The sequence below is a fragment of the Spinacia oleracea genome, chromosome 4 (genome assembly GCF_020520425.1).
Source record: "Spinacia oleracea cultivar Varoflay chromosome 4, BTI_SOV_V1, whole genome shotgun sequence".
NCBI classification, from domain to species: Eukaryota; Viridiplantae; Streptophyta; class Magnoliopsida; order Caryophyllales; family Amaranthaceae; genus Spinacia; species Spinacia oleracea.
Window position 1 is genome coordinate 15,196,718 of NC_079490.1, and position 6,825 is coordinate 15,203,542.

The following is a 6,825-nucleotide window of genomic DNA, read 5'->3' on the forward strand; positions in this document are numbered from 1 at the left end:
TATTGAACCAATCAATGATGCATATGGAATCCCATTCATTCGTCTATGCTCATCAAGTGTTTTTGGGCACTGAGTCTTGCTTAGAGTCATTCCATGAGACATGGGTAGGTAGCCTCGCTTGGAGTCCGCCATCTTGAACCTATCAAGCACCTTATTGATATAAGTGCTTTGACTAAGTCCAATCATCCTTTTAGATCTATCTCTGTAAATCTTGATGCCCAATATGTACTGTGCTTCTCCTAGATCTTTCATCGAAAAACATTTCCCAAGCCAAATCTTGACAGAGTTCAACATAGGAATGTCATTTCCGATAAGTAGTATGTCGTCGACATATAATACTAGGAAAGCAATTTTGCTCCCACTGACCTTCTTGTATACACAAGATTCGTCTGCGTTCTTGATGAAACCAAAGTCACTGACTGCTTCATCAAAACGTATATTCCAGCTCCTGGATGCCTGCTTCAATCCGTAGATTGACTTCTTTAGCTTGCATACCTTTTTAGCATTCTTTGGATCCTCAAAACCTTCAGGTTGTGTCATAAACACAGTTTCTGTTAAAACGCCGTTTAAGAAAGCAGTTTTGACATCCATCTGCCATATTTCGTAATCGTAATATGCAGCGATTGCTAACATTATCCGAATAGACTTTAGCATTGCAACTGGTGAAAAGGTTTCATCGTAATCCACACCGTGGACTTGCCTGTAACCTTTTGCAACCAATCTAGCTTTGAAAACTTCAAGTTTCCCATCCTTGTCCTTTTTCAGTTTGAAAACCCATTTGCTTCCAATGGCTTGGTAGCCATCTGGCAAATCGACCAAATCCCATACTTGGTTTTCAGACATGGAGTCTAATTCAGATTGCATGGCTTCTTGCCATTGCTTGGAGCTAGGGCTCGTCATAGCTTGTTTGTAAGTCGCAGGTTCATCACTTTCAAGTAATAGAACGTCATAGCTCTCGTTCGTCAAAATACCTAAGTACCTTTCCGGTTGAGATCTATATCTTTGCGATCTACGCGGGGTAACATTTCTAGATTGACCATGATTCTCACCAGATTCTTCTAAAGATCTCTGAGTTTCATCCTGAATGTCATCTTGAGCATTCTCTAGAGTTTATTGTTCGACTCGAATTTCTTCGAGGTCTACTTTTCTCCCACTTGTCATTTTGGAAATGTGATCTTTCTCCAAAAAGACACCATCTCGAGCAACAAACACCTTGTTCTCAGATGTATTGTAGAAGTAATACCCCTTTGTTTCCTTTGGATAGCCCACAAGGATACATTTATCAGATTTTGGATGAAGTTTGTCTGAAATTAATCGTTTGACGTATACTTCACATCCCCAAATCTTAAGAAAAGACACATTTGGAGGCTTTCCAAACCATAATTCGTATGGAGTCTTTTCGACAGCTTTAGACGGAGCTCTATTTATAGTGAGTGTAGCTGTATTTAGTGCATGTCCCCAAAATTCTAATGGAAGTTTGGCCTGACCCATCATTGACCTGACCATGTCTAGCAAGGTTCTGTTCCTCCGTTCTGACACACCGTTCCATTGTGGTGTTCCTGGAGGAGTCAATTCTGATAGAATTCCACATTCTTTCAGATGGTCATCAAATTCATAGCTCAGATATTCACCGCCTCTATCAGACCGCAGTGCCTTAATCTTCTTGCCTAATTGATTCTCTACTTCACTCTGAAATTCCTTGAATTTGTCAAAGGATTCAGACTTATGCTTCATTAGGTAGACATAACCATATCTACTGAAGTCATCAGTGAAAGTGATAAAGTAGCTGAAACCACCTCTAGCATTTGTACTCATTGGTCCACATACATCTGTATGGATTAAACCCAATAGTTCATTTGCTCTTTCTCCAACTTTAGAGAAAGGTTGCTTTGTCATTTTGCCAAGTAAACATGATTCGCATTTACCATAATCCTCTAAGTCAAATGGTTCTAGAATTCCTTCCTTTTGAAGTCTTTCTAAGCGTTTCAAGTTTATATGGCCTAATCGACAATGCCACAGATAGGTGAGATCTGAATCATCCTTTTTGGCCCTTTTGGTATTTATGTTATATACTTGTTTGTCGTGATCTAATAAATAAAGTCCATTGACTAATCTAGCAGATCCATAAAACATCTCTTTAAAATAAAACGAACAACTATTGTCTTTTATTAAAAAAAAAGAAAATCCCTTAGCATCTAAGCAAGAAACTGAAATGATGTTTTTAGTAAGACTTGGAACATGGAAACATTCTTCCAGTTCCAAAACTAGCCCGGAGGGCAACGACAAATAGTAAGTTCCTACAGCTAATGCAGCAATCCGTGCTCCATTTCCCACTCGTAGGTCGACTTCACCCTTGCTTAACTTTCTACTTCTTCTTAGTCCCTGTGGATTGGAACATAAGTGTGAGCCACAACCTGTATCTAATACCCAAGAAGTTGAATTAGCAAGTATACAGTCTATAACGAAAATACCTGAAGATGGAACGACTGTTCCGTTCTTCTGATCTTCCTTTAGCTTTGGACATTCTCTTTTGTAATGGCCTATTCCATCACAATAAAGACAGCTTGATGTGGATTTGTCCTGCTTTGATTTAGCATTGCCCTTGGACTTTCCACCTTTCTTGAACGGTCTCCTTCTAGCCTTGAGTAAATCTTTGGCTTCACAGTCCAGTATTATTTCAGCCTTTCTGACAAGGTGAACAAATTCTGCAACTGTTTCTTCTCTTGGTTCACTTAGGTATAGTTGCTTGAAGCGACCAAACCCACTGTGTAGTGAATTGAGCAAGATAGAGACTGCCATCCTTTCGCTTATTGGTGTTCCTAGTAGACTTAGGCGATCAAAGTATGAACGCATAAGATCCACATGGAACCTCAGTGGGACGCCTACCCTCTGTTTAGTGCGAAGGAGCTGAGCATGTGTTTCTTGGACCTCCATCCTATAACACCTGTTGGGAGAACTAACCTTTAGACCAGACATTGATTCAATCAACTCATGGACGTTCAGGTCCCTGTCCTCCGTGCTTCCACGACAGATATCCCTCAGATTCTTGATGAGCGTAAAAGGTTCATAGGCTACAAACCTTCTAGCCCAATCATCAGGGATATTGTTCAGCATGAGACTCATAACCTTTTTGAGATCCGCATCCCAGGCGTAAAATCTCTCAGGGGTCATGTCTCTGGCATAGTAGCTTGGCATGGGATGTGACAGTACATACTCAAGTCCATTGAGTTTGACTATTTCAACTAGCTTAGCTTCCCATTCAAGAAAATTTGCTAGGTTCAGCTTGACCATAAGCTCAGAACCTATGATGATGTTTTGATTGTTGTTTGCCATATTAAAAACTACAATTGAAAAGAATAAACAAATAAATAACCATTCACAGTTTCTCTTAATAAACTTAAATTCTAGCATACATGCATAATTCAATGTTTATTAAGCATTTTATTCAAGTTATGTGTTCCGGCAGGTGTGAATAAAATGATTCCAAGATCCTAAAATCATTGAAGAACTAAGCACAGTTTGTCGACTTAATCCTAAAACATCTTAGGTAAGCAAAAGCCTTTTGCTAATAGTCTAGAAACTATTCTTGGTTGATAGGTACGTCTAAGAACTTATTAGGTAAACCTATCGATTTTGCCACGACATAAAAGGACTCCTTACTTATATTGTTGAGTTTCACCAAAACTAACATGTACTCACAATTATTTGTGTACCTTGCCCCTTTAGGACCAATAAGTAACACCTCGCTGAGCGAAAACTATTACTAGATTGATGTAAAGGATATCCAAGCAAGTGTATATTTTGGCATGGCACCTTTTAACTCAATTTTTAAGTTTGGAACTTAAGGCTCTTACTATGTTGGTTAGATTTTAAGTGAACTAAAATCCTTAATCATGCAACATAATCAAGCTTTTGATCTCATGCATTTTAAGACATATTTAAAAGCAATAAATAACTTAAAACATGCATAAGATAAGTGTGATCTAGTATGGCCCGACTTCATCTTGAAGCTTTAACTTCAAAGTCCGTCTCGAAAATCTCCGTGGGAGGCACCATTTTCTTCAAATAGGATAAGCTATAATTAAAACTAATTACAACTATTTGATGGTACGCAGACCATATTTGAATTGAAAAACAACTTTGGTACTTTAGACCAATTACATTCAAATTAATGGTACGCAGACCATATTTTCTATCCTATTTGGGCCATACTAGTCACTTCATAACCTGCAAAACAGTACATATACAATATATACCATTCACCCATTCATTATCATGAATGGCCCACATAGCTGGTTAGTAAAACACATTATTCATCACGTAAACATTTGCAGCAATTAATCAAGGGCACCAATAATCTACCAATTATTCAGTCCTTATTAATTCTAATCAAGTTGTTTTAACCTTAAGGATTTGTAGACCTAATCAAGAGTTTATGACTAAAAAGGGCTCCCACTCAAACCAATAAATTCATATGCTTTACTAATTTTAAACATAAAAATGTATTTCTAGTCTAACCGAAAACATACAAATTTAATTAAAATTTAAAGCTCATATAAATTTATAATTGAATCCAAAAAGTTTAATTTAATTTCAGTCGTATTTAAATTAATTCATGATTTTAATTTTAGTAAAATAATTAGAATAAATAAAATTTATTATAATTACAATATTCAAAATTAAAATCCAAGAAAATAATTTAAATTATTAATTTTAAAATTAATTAAAATTACGTGAACTGAAAATTTCAAATTAAACATTCAAAACGATCTAATCGCAACGCAAACACCCTACGCATCGTACGCCCATGGGCCACACGCACACAGCCATCGCTGGCCATGTGCGCGCAGCCCATGCGCTGCGTCGCATAGCTGCTGCTTCTACCCTTCGCAAGCAATCGCACGAGTTGGTGCTCGCTGCGCGCGCGCCAGCGCTCGATGCACGCGAGCCATCGCTCGCTGTGCGCGCTCGCCAGCGCTCGCTGCGCGCGCTCCAGCGCTCGATGCACGCGAGCCATCGCTCGCTGTGCGCGCTCGCCAGCGCTCGCTGCGCACGCTCGCCAGCGCTCGCTGTGCGCGAGCATCGACGCTGGGCGCAGCACTCGTGGCACGCGAGCTTGCGCTCGCTGCGCGCGAGGCTGCGCGCGCTTGCGCGAGGCAGTGCGCGTTGTGGCGCAGCTCGCTTGCTGCCCACACGCGACTACCGTGCCTTGCCTTCGCCCATGCCCATTCGTCCAGTGCTCGTAGCCCACGACACAAGGCAGGGCTGCTGCCTTGTGCTCGTGCACCATGCCCTTGCTCATTGCATTCGTGCCGCACGGGCGACGAGCTCCCTTGCTCGTCGTCGCATGCCCGCACTATACAAAACCCCTTAAGGGTAACACGTAGCGTCCATTGCTTTGTGCGTGCAAGTTATATGAACGAATCGCATAAAATTTAAAAAATTTATATTTAAAATTAATGACAAATTAATAAATTAATATTAATTTCATAATTTTAGGGCGAAAAATCGAAAATTTATTATTCAATTGATTTCCGATTATCATGGATTCAAGCCTAGGTCATAAAAATTTAAAATCTATCATAAATTTACAATTTTTATGGTGGTTTTTAATCATAGGTATCTAATTAAATTATAATTAATTATGAAAATCAAATTAATTCTAAATTATTCTAATTTTCAACAAATTAATCATAATTCCAAATTAGATTGCATAATTAACAAGGCTAGGCATTCAAACTTGTTAAACATATACAGTAGGTCAATCAAAAATTCAAGATTTATCAACAAGAATCGCAAATATTTAATTTAACATCTTAAATTTACGAAATTTTGCATTTGAAAAACTAAAACCTTCGAAAAGTCATAGTTAGGCTTCGAATTTGAGAATTCTGGGTTCGGCAGAAAAGTAATTTTTTTGTCAAAATTTTAGAATGCCTTTTACATGCGGAATTGACACAAAAATCACTCGATTTGGATGAGTAACGAAGAAACTGCCGAAAAACTGCGTACATATAATTAAATAAACGCAATTTGCAATTAATTAACAATTACGAAAATTAATCACCCCTTTTAATTCTTGCAAATTTGTAATATTTAACCATGTTCATGCAATTTAGATTATTAAAATAATAAGAGGCTCGTGATACCACTGTTAGGTTATGATACATATGACAATTCATAAATCATGCGGAAAAACCATTTAGCCAGGAAAACATATTATTTACACATAATCATTTAGCATAGTTTAGATGCATACTCTTTGTTGCGTGCCTTCCCTAGCTGCGCCCGAACCGAACAAGAACAAGTCTTTAGGACTCCAAGTGTCGTCCCTCCGTAGATAGTCCACAGTACGTCCGGATCTGCCTTAAGATTGACCAACTAGAATCGCCCTTAAGGTACTAAAGATTTCGGCACTTTTGAGCAAGGAATGTGTCTGAATTTTTTTTTCTTCAAAAAACTCACTTTTGAATACTTGAAAAACTTGTTATAAATTGTGAACCCAGGCCACATATTTATAGGGGTATGGAAAGAGACTTGGAATCGAATTAGGATACGAATTAATTAAATTAGAATCACAATAAAACTCTTATTTAATTAATTTATCAAATAGAATTAGGAATTTAATCATTAAACGAATCCTGTACGTTTTAGGTTTCGTATGTGAACACAAACACCCACGCACGCACAGCAGCCCACGAGGGGCGCCATGCGCGCGCGCGCACAGCCCGAGCATCGCAGCCCACGACTGCCGCAGCCTTGGGCGCGCGCTGGGCCTGCCTTGCGGTGGGCCTGGCGCAGCCTTGGGCTGGCGTGTTGTGGCGC